General features: G+C 44.0%; 1 protein-coding gene across 1 annotated transcript in view; it reads right to left on the bottom strand.

Moving 5' to 3' along the window:
- Positions 1-628, bottom strand: part of KANK4 (KN motif and ankyrin repeat domains 4) — a 40,927-nt gene extending 40,299 nt beyond the window's left edge. The window contains exon 1 of the mRNA XM_040232706.1: positions 466-628. The gene's annotated coding sequence lies outside the window, so the exon portion shown is untranslated. The remainder of the gene's footprint in view (positions 1-465) is intronic.
- Positions 629-13,039: the final 12,411 nt, after the last annotated feature.

The following is a 13,039-nucleotide window of genomic DNA, read 5'->3' as shown; positions in this document are numbered from 1 at the left end:
CATCTAAAGATGCTGAAATGCTACACACCTTTCTCCCTGGACCCTCTCAGAGCTAGGCACTCAACTGGGACAGGGGTCATAATTAATTATGCTTTTCCTCCTCCCTCCCTGCAGCTGAGTGGCTCATTAATAAAATCGTTCCTAATGAGAACACAGCATCCTAAAAAGCTGAAACCCTCCACTGGTGCTTCTCTTTCTTCTAGGCTCTGTCTTAGAAACTTCCTCCCCCACCCACCCGCCTCCTGGATCCCACAGCGGAGCAAGGCTTCTGTGAGCAATCCCCAGACTACTCACTGCCCCCATCAATCAGCGACTGGAAGTTTATGGGGCAGAGCTTGAAGAAACAATGACCAGTGAGCTCCTGGGGCCAGACAGACAGCCCCCGCTTCCTGCTGCTCTACAAATCTGATGCCCCAGCTCTGATACGCACCCAATTCTGGCAGAAAGAGAAAGGCAAGGAAGTACCTTCTATAAGGATCCAGCTCCAGGCAGGGCTTCCAAGCGCAGACCAGTGACTTCAGAGGGGCGGGTGCAGGAGCTGGGGAAAAGGCAGCTGTGCAAGAGCAAGGTCTCAGGATGTCCCAGGCAGGCGCCGTGAAGAGGTTCGGCCAGCCCACTGCAGCTGCAGCTCTCTGGAGCAGAGGCAGGTGTGAGGCGCAGGCACAGACGCTCTGCAAATCTAGCACCACCACCAGACCTGAAGGAGACACAGGGGGGTGGATGCCGTCCAAACGGGCCAGGAAAGCGTCTGGGCTCCCGTATACAGTCTCAGCAAAAGGATTAGAGGACCTTATCTCCTTGACCTTCCGTGGCTCTAGTCAAAGGAGGCTGTCCTCGGAAATGAAGCCGCGTCAGGAAGACATGTCGAAGCAGCTCTGACCTTTGCAGGCACTGCCTGTCAAGATGTGGTCTCAGAGGCCAGGGCAGATTCCTGTTTAACCCACACTGAAACTGATGCCAGAGCTGAATGCTGACAGCATCCAGCCCAGGACACTGGGAAAGCACTTCACCTCCAGCTTAAGGCAGCCGGGCAGGGCTGAGTGTCCCCACTGGACAGGTGAAGAAAGTGAGAGACAATGACTTCCCTTGGCTCACCCACGAGTGAATCTGGATTAAAATGAAGATTCCTTGGATAGAATTCTGTGTTTTTCCCACTGCACTGGATCACACTCTTACTTTCCTTGGAAGACTTTAGAGCATCTTGCTCAAAGCAGAGGTTAACAAACTTACTGAAGGGCATGGGATGATGTGATGCACGAGGCTAGGAAACACCAACATTCACTTGTTTCAACTGTTAAAAGTATGTAACTAGCATGCAGACCAAACCATCAAAACTTAAATAAGAAATACACTTTGCAGTTATACGAAAAAATATACAGAGGCGCAAACTGTCTCTCTGATAGCTTTTAAATGATCATCGACCATTCCCTTAGAATTGGCTAGAGAAAGGCTAGAAGCATAAGACATTTCACCAGGAAGCTGAGTTAAAAAGAGCCCCCCATTCACCAGGTCCTATGACTTTCTAGCCACCTACTCTGCCTCTCTGATTTTTCTATGTGACAGAGGTAAGCCCTCCCATTTCCTCTCCCAAGATAAATTCTTCCTTATTCAAGACAAAATGGTGAGAGGCTTACTCACAGAACTGAGCCTTTCTTGAAGCAACCAACATTCTTCTGGGAACACTGGCCAGTTCCCATCTGTCCCCTCAAGCTCTGTTCAGCATCGCCCCTCTCCCCCGCCCTGAGTGCTGTAACCAGCCTTCCTGTTTCCACCGCTCCTGTCAGCCCTCGACTGCCGCAGCTATCACCTGAATTCTAATTGCTGCCTCTGTGTCTGTCTCCCAGACCAGCATCATGAGCTCGACGTTCCATAAAGGTTGTCAAACTGAACTTATCCACGATACCAACGGCTATAAACACAGATAACCTCTTCAGATACTCCCTTAGGTACCAAGAAAGTGCCTCTCCTTTCCAACAGGTGCCAGGCCTCTCATCAGACTGAAAAAAAAAAAAAAAAACCTCAGCAGAATGAGGGAAGGAAATAGTAGCCCCTAGCAGTGCCACAGATCAGTTTGGCTCAGGTGCCAGAACAGCAGAGTCACAGGAAAATACATACACGCACACACGTATACCTCAAACCAAGTCGCCCTTCCTCCTTCAGATCTTTTCCTGAAGACAGGTAGCACTTCCAGTTCTCTGCGCTCCACACAAGATACTGGTTCCGGCACAGTGCTGACTGCCTATGTCTCTAAGAGGAGAGGAGATTCCTCTTTCTTTTCTGTCTTTTGCCCTTACCCAGTACACACAATTTACTCCATGGTCAAGCATAGAGGTGAGCAGAAACAGGAATCTTATCCCTATCTTCCAGATGAGAAAACAAAGTTGGTTCCCATGGTTGCAAAGGTAAGAAAAGGCAAAGGCTCGATGCAAACTCAGATATTCTGTCTTCCACTCTAATACTCTTTCCTCTAAACCACATAGCCTGAACTGGGCATGCAGGTGAATTCAGGAGACACAGGACTCCAGGATGTAAGCTTCAATGCTAGTGCTCTCAAGGCAGAAGGTGATCTCACATTTAGGGAAGATCTTCATGGGAAAGCCAATGACTTTGGAGAAGAAATCTGAGCTTCCTCTCCATAGCCTCTGGCCCTTACCATGTTGGGATACTGGCATGTCTCTACCCTTATACCTCACTCAGACACATACCTTAAGACTAGTAGCCAATTTCATGCTACCACCAAGCTACACAGAAAATTCCCCTGGACCAGACACACTTATCCAAGAAAACTTTCCATCAGGGATCATTTGTCTTGGGGGGAGGTTTGACTCCTTTTGCAATTTAAAAACCTCCAAACTCTATGGCCCAGGTCCCTTTTGCTCCATGATGAAGAAAAGGTAAGCATCTAAGTCAGACAAGATGGCACCAGGCAAGAGGGAAAAGAGGTGGAACTATCTGAAGAATGTGCCTTTTATCTAAGCGGTTCCTTAGGCTTTTGCACTTTGCCCAGAGAGGTCAGCTATTTGGCAATCTGTGCGATTACACGGGGCCGGGGAGCAGCACACTGCTTAGGGACACGTGCTGCTGAAACAGCCTCAGAGCAGACTGCTTACAGCCATTCTGACGGCATACAATTTCACTGGACGCAGAAAGAAATCACCCGTGGGAGATCGGTGGGTGTAGCAGTCCAGTGGGAATGAGCTGTTCAAATGACTGACACTTTAAGGCTGATGAAAATTTCTCAGGGAGGAAACAGGGCCCGTTGCAGGGAGTAAGGAGGCTGCAGTAAACAACGGTCCTTGGGGAAAAAGAAAGGCATCAGGGTCCCAGGGAAAGACCTCTACTCCTCATCCCTCCCCTCACTGACACCCTTCCAGAACGCTCTTAGTCTCTGACTCAATCACACTGTAAAATCGAGATGCCAGCAGACAAATGAGGAAGGGGCTGCTGCTGCTGCTGCTGCTGCTGCTAAGTCGCTTCAGTCGTGTCCAACTCTGTGCAACCCAATAGACAGCAGCCCACCAGGCTCCCCCGTCCCTGGGATTTTCCAGGCAAGAATACTGGAGTGGGTTACCATTGCCTTTTCTATAAGGAAGGGGCACAAGCAACCAATTCAGGAAAGAAGAAATACCAGTGTTTACTGTTAGAAAATGTTTAACCACATGAATTAATCATCAAAAAGATGCCAGAGAAACATCAGAACGGCATACTATTTATCTACCCTACACTGTGCCGAGCACTCTAGGTCCATTTCAAAACCAGCCAATTTAATTCCCACAATGACCCTATACAGTGGTACTGGTTATCTCCATTATTTGAGGACAAAGCTGAGGCTTAGAGCAGTTGCCCGGATACTGAGACCATCAGCGCCAAGATTCGAATCCAGGTATCATTTTGCTTTCAACCACAGTATGATACAGACTCTCTCACAAGTCAGAAAAACAAGTTGTTTTTTTTAAAGAGAGGTCCTCAGTGTTGAGAAGTGTGATAAGGGGACACTCTCCTCCCCTTCCCAGAAGATGGCAGCAGAGTCAGGGCAGCTGCAGCCCACGTAGGGGCAGGCCTCTCCCAGCGCCCGGCTTGTGTGTACAACTGCTCTGGCTTAGTTTGTGCATGCGCACAGGCAACTGCAAAATCAAATACAGCAAAATGAAACAGTGAAGTATGAAGATGAAAAAGGTCCCAGTGACCTGTGATTTCTTTTGTTGGTCTAAAAAAGTCATCACTATTATGACATATTCTTCAATAAATTACTGGGAGGGGGGAGTGGGAAATCACCATCATCGCCCCATCTTGATACAACCTGTTTCATGTCCATCTATTTTGCATATTTTGACATAATTGAAGAGAAATTTCTATGGTGGCTAAGAGTCTGGACTCCAAGCCAAGAAGCCATGGCTAGAATCCCAGCTCTGCTAATGACTGTGCAACCTTGGACAAATTACTTAAACTCTCTGTGTCTTCCCTGGAGAAAGAAATAGCAACCCACTCCAGTACTCTTGCCTGGAGAATCCCATGGACAGAGGAGCCTGGCAGGCTACAGTCCATGCGGTCACAAGAGTCGGACACAATTGAACGACTAAACTACTAACTACTACTCTGAGCCTTAGCCGCCTCACTTATAAAATAGGAATAGTAACACACTGTACAAATCATGGATCTGTCAGGAGAATTAAATGAGATGACAATACAGGTCAGCAACTTAGAGGTTGGTATATAGTCTGTGTTTAATAAATAATACATATATTACTATTAACATAATGGTACAAATTTAATTATGAATTTAATTTTGTATTTAAAATTTTATAATGTAACATTTAGAAAATACAGTGATACTCGATTTATAGTAATTACTATAAATGACTGTGCAAGATTCCACAGACTTAAGCCTTATTTTCCAAACCCATTTCCTCCTGTAGATCATTTCATCTCAAGTTTAACCCTCCCTGCAATGCTACCCAGATCAGCCAGCCTGTCAGAGAGGCCTATGTGCAGGTCTCCAGGGAAAACCCCAATTTCAGGTGCTGGAACCCAGCTGCCACATATGGTGATGAATGATTAAGAGCAAGGATTTCAAGGTAAGATAGACCAGGTTCAAATTCTGATTGTGTGACCTTGAGCAAATTTCCTTATTCAAGAAGAGCCCAGTTCAGTACACAGCTGGGAGAACTGCACGAGATAAGGTATATTTAAGTGCTTCTGCCAATGCTCAGGATTCAGTGAACACTCAGTAAATGTTAGCTATGATTACTTTTTAAAACCCACAGTGTTTTAAGCAAGGAAAGGCCAGGAATTGCATTTATTTTATTTATCTCCTTATTCCTAACAGCTGGCATGGTAGGAACACAACAAAAATGTGTTGAATTAATGAATAAATAAACAGATTAATGGATACATCATAGAGACTGCCAGAGCTGGAAAGGATTTTTTAATAGCCTTACTTAGATATAGTCTACATACCGTACAATTTACCCATAAAAATTATACAATAGCTGCAGCATACTCAGAGATGTGCAAACATTGTCCACAAGCTAATTTTTTAAATTGTAGTAAAATATTGTTTAGTAGTTAAGTTGTGTCTGACTCTTTTGGAACCCCATGGACTGTAGCCTGCCAGGCTCCTCTGTTCATGGAATTCTCTAGGCCAGAAAACTGGAGTGGGTAGCCTTTCTCTTCTCCAGGGGATCTTCTCAACCCAGGAAGCGAACCCAGGTCTCCCGCATCACAGACAGATTCTTTACCAGCTGAGCCACAAGGGAAGCCCAAGAATACTGGAGTGAGTAGCCTATTCTTTCTCCAGCGGATCTTCCCGACCCAGGAATCGAACCAGGGTCTCCTGCATTGCAGACAGATTCTTTACCAACTGAGCTATCAGGGAAGCCCAAAATAAGTTAATACATACCATAAAATGTACTATTTTAACCATCTGTAAATGTACAATTCAGTGGCTTTCACAATTCTCTGTAACCATCACTACTATCTATAACCCAAGCTTTTTCATCATCTCCAACCTGAACTCTATGACCTATTAAACAATAACTCCCCATTCCCTCTTGCTGCCAGCCCTGGTAAGACCTATTCTACTTTCTGTCTCTATGAACTTCCCTATTCTAGGTACCTTCTGTAAGTGGAATTATGTAATATTTGTCCTTCTATGTCTGGCTTATTTCATTTAGCCTTTTCAAGGCCCATCCAAGTTGCAGCATACACCAAAATTTCATTTCTTTTGATGATCAAGTAATATTCCATCATATGTACATACCACATCTTGTTTATCCATTCATCTATCAGTTGATACTTGCATGGTTTCCATCTTTTGGCTATTGTGAGTAATGCTGCTGTGAACACTGCTGTACAAGTATTTGTTCAAGTTCCTGCTTTCATTTATTTTGGATATATAACTAGGAATGAAATTGCTGGGTTATACGTTAATTCTATGTTTAAATTTTGAGTAACTGCCAAAGTATTTCCAAAACAGCTATACCATTTTACATTTCCACCAGCAACACATGAAGGTTCCAGTTTCTCCATATCTTCACCAGCATGTTTTTTTTTTTCAACTAAAAAAAATCATTATAGGAATCCTAGTAAGTATAGTGGGTGTGTAGTGTTAATTCATTGTGGTTTTGATTTGTATTTTCCTAATGACTAACTAATGACTTCCCTGGTGGCTTAGACGGTAAAGCATCTACCGACAATGTGGGAGACCTGGGTTCAGTCCCTGGGTCAGGAAGATCTCCTGGTGAAGGAAATGGCAACCCATTCCAGTATTCTTGCCTGGAAAATCCCATGGACAGAGCAGCCTGGTACACTACAATACATGGGGTCGCAAAGAGTCAGACACGACTGAGCAACTTCACTTAATGACTAACTTATATGCAGAGTACATCATGAGAAATGCTAGGCTGGAAGAAGCACAAGCTGGAATCAAGATTGTTGGGAGAAATATCAATAAGCTCAGATATGCAGATGACACCACCCTTATGGCAGAAAGTGAAGAGGACCTAAAAAGCCTCTTGATGAAAGTCAAAGTGGAGAGTGAAAAAGTTGCCTTAAAGCTCAACATTCAGAAAACGAAGATCATAGTATCTGGTCCCATCACTTCATGGGAAATAGATGGGGAAACAGTAGAAACAGTGTCAGACTTTATTTTGGGGGGCTCCAAAATCACTGCAGATGGTGATGGCAGCCATGAAATTAAAAGACACTTACTCCTTGGAAGGAAAGTTATGACCAACTTAGATAGCATATTCAAAAGCAGAGATATTACTTTGCCAACAAAGATCTGTCTAGTCAAGGCTATGGTTTTTCCAGTGGTCATGTATGGATGTGAAAGTTGGACTGCGATGAAAGCTGAGCGCCAAAGAATTGATGCTTTTGAAGTGCGGTGTTGGAGAAGACTCTTGAGAGTCTCTTGGACTGCAAGGAGATCCAACCAGTCCATTCTAAAGATCAGTCCTGGGTGTCCTTTGGAAGGACTGATGCTAAAGCTGAACCTCCACTACTTTGGCCACCTCATGCGAAGAGTTGACTCACTGGAAAAGACCCTGATGCTGGGAGGTATTAGGGGCAAGAGGAGAAGGGGACAACAGAAGATGAGATGGCTGGATGGCATCACCGACTCAATGAACATGAGTTTGGGTGAACTCCGGGAGTTGGTGATGGACAGGGAGGCCTGGTGTGCTGCAATTCATGGAGTCGCAGAGTCGGACACGACTGAGCAACTGAACTGAACTGACCTGAATGACTAATGATTATTGAGCATCTTTTCATGTGCTTATTGACCATTGGTATATCTTCATTGGAGAAATGTCTATTCAAGTCCTTTGTCCAGTTTTTAATTGGGTTGTTTGTTTTTGTTGTCAGAGTTCTTTATCACATATCTGGTAATGGGTTAGTATCACTAATATCATTAACCCATTATCAAATTTGTAATTTGCAAATATTTTCTTCCATTCTGTAGGATGTCTTTTTCCTTTCTTGACAGTGTTCTTGGATGCACAAAGGTTATGAAGTCCAATTTATCTATATTGTTTTTAGTTGTCTGTGCTTTGGTATCATGTCCAGGAAATTATTGCCAAAGTCACTGCCATAAAAATTTTCCTCAATGTTTTCTTCTAAGAGCTGTATACTTTTAGCTCTTAAGTTTAGGATTTTGAACCATTTTGAGGTCATTTTGAACCATTTTGAGGCTTAAGATAAAGGTTTCATTCTTAGGAGTGTGAATATTCAAATATTCCCGGAACTCATTATTGAAAAGTCCACAATCAAATTTTAGAACATTTTCATTACCCTCAAAGGAAATTTCATACATGGGATTTCATTTTTTAAGGAAATAGGAACATAATGAATTATTGAGAATTAATAAACCTTGGCATTCATACATGAAAATTAGTTTATTAGAAGAGTTTACTGAGAATATTAATTCTCTATTCTACAAAAGTATGACCTCCATCCATCAGTAAACAATACTGTAGAACTAGCGTGTACGCATGCAGGCAAAGAGCTGGAAATCCTGCAATTTTCAGGAAGGGTGCTTTGTTATTACTGCAAAAGATATTTGCCGTGTTTTTTGGGGCTACCAAGCACCATGTGAACACCCTTCCTAAGTCTGGGTTATTTCCTTCCTTAGGAGTTCCACATCTTCAAGGTAGAACACAGAATTTACAGTGCCAGCCTCTTTTACAGCTAGGACCCCGTTATGGGACCTGCACTCAACATGCAGAGGCTCCCAGGCCAGGCCTCAGCTTGGAAGTGCCCTGGAAAATCCAGGGCTGAAGGCAAGCAGTTCTGGGTAGGGTGGTAGAGTGACTTGACATCCTCTAATAAATTCCTCTTTGATGTAAACTTGCTAGAATAAGTTCTGTTGTTTGCAACTGTGACCCTTGACTGCTACAATGAGGCACTGGCGTTGCCTGGGTTTTTAATTGTTCTATTCCATTAATTTACATTACTTGGAAAATTACTCTTCAGAGTTCCTGCTGACCGTTTTATCCTGTGGATTTACTGCATGACTATGTCGATGATTTTTCTCTTCCCCTCTGTCCTTTATTACCAAATTCTTTCTCACCCAAAAGTGAGAATCAGTGGGTTCAGTGGGCCTCAAGGTCTTTTGCTTGGCCAAACTGGGCCACAGTCCAAAGAGTTTGGAACCACAGCTGGGAGTAAATCAAGGAATTCAGCCTCTTCTCCTCCATCCTCGGTCACTTCAGTGAAAGCATCATAAGAGTAGGCACATGTACACCCTCTGCAGTGGGGTACCCCTGAACCTACCCTCTTTGGGCAGCCCCCACTCCCAGCATCACGGTCTTGATCAGGATCCAGCGGAAGACTTCATAGGCATCAGGCTGGCTTCAGAACACGGCTGCAGGTGCAGACACTTTAGGGCTCGTGTGGGCTGCGGCATCTGCCTTCTGTGTTGGGAGGAGGATTTTTCTTGGCACAGGGAAGTCCGTTAAACAAAACTGAACCTGATAAGTCATCTCCAGATACCTGGGTGAAGCCAGTGATGTTTCCAAACTTTTCAGACAAGTTGGAAGGCTTTTTATTATTATTTCACAAGGTCCCACCTGGCCCTCTAGCTAACACAGTCGATAAAGGAGCGGGCACCTGTGATGTGGGTCAGACAAGGGTGATGAGCATTCAACCTTGGCAGCATGTGGCTGAAGACAAGCTGGGCATCATTAAAGATGAAGCAGAGAGAGGCTGTGAGAGAAGAAGGGCTCGAGAAACTTCTATTGACCTCAACTTTCCTTGGTGATTGGTTCACTGCCAGTGTGCCACATGGCAATACAAAGGAAGGTTATACGCTATTCTGGTTTAGGTTTTGTTTTGATGTGTTTTGTTTTAAAGTCATTAAGGAAAGGTGTTTCCAGAACTGACATCCCATTTTGGATCATCCCATAGCAGCTCAGAGATGTCACAAAATGGTTACACTTTGGGAGCATATGACAGGTAGACTTTCATTTAAAGTGAAAGTGTTAGTCACTCAGTTGTGTCCAACTCTTTGAGACCCCATGGACTGTAGTCCACCAGGCTCCTCTATCCATGGAATTCTCTAGGCAAGAATACTGGAGTGGGTTGCCATTCCTTTCTCCAGGGGATCATCCCAGCCCAGGGACTAAGTGTGAGTCTCCTGCATTGAGGGTGAATTCTTTACCATCTGAGCCACCAGGGAAGCCCAGACTTCCATTCAGTTTAGTTCAGTTCAGTCTCTCAGTCGTGTCCAACTCTTTGCGACCCCACAGACTGCAGCATGCCAGGCCTCCCTGTCACCAACTCCTGGAGTTTATTGAAACTCATGTCCATTGAGTCAGCGATGCCATCCAACCATCTCATCCTCTGTCATCCCCTTCTCCTCCCACCTTCAATCTTTCCCAGCATCAGGGTCTTTTTAAATGAGTCAGTTCTTCGCATCAGGTGGCCAAAGTATTGGAGTTTCAGCTTCAGCATCAATCCTTCCAACGAATATTCAGGACGGACTTCCTTTAGGATGGACTGGTTGGACTTTCATTAGATAACTCCAATTTAAAAAAAAAAAAAAAAAACACAAAAATCTTCACATTTTTTCTTCCAGTCAGATTTTAGGAGTTTGTTTTTTTCTTTTTTAATTGAGGCCCCTCTTTTATACTTTTCGGTCTCCTTTAGGGCACTAGCTCAGAGCAATGCAGGTGGTGGAGTGTGCAATTAGTCCTTCTGATGATCTGCTGTTGTCTGCACCTGAAGTCGAGAAACACAACACAGGACCTTGGACCTTATCTGCATCTACTAACGGGGAAACTGCAGCTCAAGGAGTTGCCCATACCATACAGCAAGGCCAAGGTCAGATTCTGCCCCCTAGCTGCCTGCTTTCCTATATAAACCTCATGCTGATGGCCCTGGTCTGCAGTCTAGCATTTTAGGACACCACACTGATGGTTTCTTTGAAAACAATGTGGCTGGTGTCCCCAGTTTAAACAGAGGATAATGCACCGATGTGGGTAAATTGAGCAGGTGAACTGCTCTTATTACTATTGGTGACCTTTGCTTGCAGCCTCTGGCCACAGGTAAAGTGTGATAGACAGCAATGGAAACAGTTGCCAGTGGCAATTAGGCACATCTTGTGTACTGGGTCCTTGACCCATCCTCATTCAGCCCTGGAATGGTACTAGCTCAACTCCCCTGTATATGAAGTAAAGATGGCCACCTCATGGCCCGGCCTCAGCTCGGGATGTGTTCAAAGAAACAGCAGTTAAGTAGAAAAAAATGAATTGGAGGCAGTCCAAAGCTTCACTGCAGTCTCCAGAGAAAACACGAAAGGGGAAGTGCATTCTTAGCACAAAGCCAAAGTCTTAAAGTTTTTCTTTCCTGTCTCTGCTGTTCTCAGTATCTATTTCCAGCGAAGCAACTGCTCCAGCAGCCGTGTGCTCTGTTCCGCAGCCTCCCTTAGCAAACTCTCCACCTGGCTCTTCCCTCCCTCCCCTCCCTCACCTCTGGCATCCACTCATCCATCCTCTGCCATCTCTCTCTTTCCTTGTCACAGTCCTAATATCGGCTCCATTTGTCCAGAGATTTCTCATCACTAGATGACCCCAGTTGGCATAATAATGGAGGGGCAAGAGCCAAGCAAGCTATGCCAGAAGTTTTCTTAGAAGGGAATTACTTGAAGGCTCTATGGGCAAAGAAGTTTTGGATACTCATGCATTTACATTTTTAATTCCCTGTCATATCCATTTTACAGATTCAAAAACTGAGGCATCATCATCATAACAGTCACTACTCCTATTGTTATAATAATAAAATTATTGTTAGCCAGACACTGTCCAACGTTGTACAGTGATAATGTTCAATTTCACAATGACCATATTTGGTAGGTACTATTATATCCTTTTCACAAATGATAGGCTTAGGACATAAAGCTAGTAAGCTGCAGGTTGGAATTCAAACTGAGGTATGTCTCACTCTAGAGACCAAGCTTTTAACCACAGTGTTCTCTGCCTTTCAGGTTTTAGTTCTGCTGTTGTCTGTGAAGTGAGTTGCCAGTGGAGTTGGAATAGAAAGAGAAGGAACAAGACAGAATTTAGCAAAGGAACACATTTACCGTTTAATTCCATCACCACTCATGCTCATTAAATATCGGATGATTATTAACATATAAACAACATTTGGGGGGCATGCAATAGGTCTATAAATAAGATGCATTTATTTCCAAAGGACTAGACTAAGAAATGCAGTGACATTTTGCTTAACTTAAAATTATTTAATCAATACAATACAATTACTTTTCAAATAATCTTTGAAAGTTCCAAGGAGTCTTGAAACATTTAATTGCTACTTAATCAGATAGCAGCAGTCAAGTTACACGGATGTCAATTTTAGAGAAAATGCTCTTTGCAGATCTATTCCTCTGTCAAATTTTCCATTACAAACATTATTTTCAGACTTTTAGGTTACAAATTAATTTCCTTTCTTTTTTGTTCACAGTGCTGGGGGTGATGTGGCTGCTGCAGGACTCCACAGCTCCTTGCTCATATAACTTAGGAGAGAGATGCCCTTCCTGAGAATGGAACAGCTCCCCCCAAAGCAGTGGGGTGCTGCTGCCAAAGAATGAGTGCAGGCCCCAAGTCCAGCCCAGATCCCCCTCAATGGCTCCACGCATATAAACCAGGAGCAGCCTTGGGCCAAGACGTGAGCCAGAAGTTTGCCTGGATCCCATTCACATCCACTACACCTATTCTGAGGAACCCACGAAGTGAAGGCAATGGATAAGAATGGAACGAATACCCAGAGAAACCCAAAGTCAAAAAGACTCATGCACTTTGCACCCTCATCTTCACTGCAGCACTATTTACAATAGTCAGGACACGGAAGCAATTGAAATGTTCTTCTAGAGAGGAACAGATAAAGATGTGGTACATATATACAATGGAATGTTACTCCACCATAAAAAGGAATGAAATTGAGTCATCTGTAGAGACATGGATGGGCCTAGTGTCTGTCATACGGAGTGAAGTAAGTCAGAAAGAGAAAAACAAGTATCATATATTAGCACATAGAAAAATGC

Source organism: Oryx dammah, unplaced genomic scaffold (genome assembly GCF_014754425.2).
Source record: "Oryx dammah isolate SB20612 unplaced genomic scaffold, SCBI_Odam_1.1 HiC_scaffold_28, whole genome shotgun sequence".
In the NCBI taxonomy this organism is placed as follows: domain Eukaryota; kingdom Metazoa; phylum Chordata; class Mammalia; order Artiodactyla; family Bovidae; genus Oryx; species Oryx dammah.
Note: the sequence above shows the minus strand (reverse complement) of the source record. Positions and strands in the feature narration are given on the sequence as shown.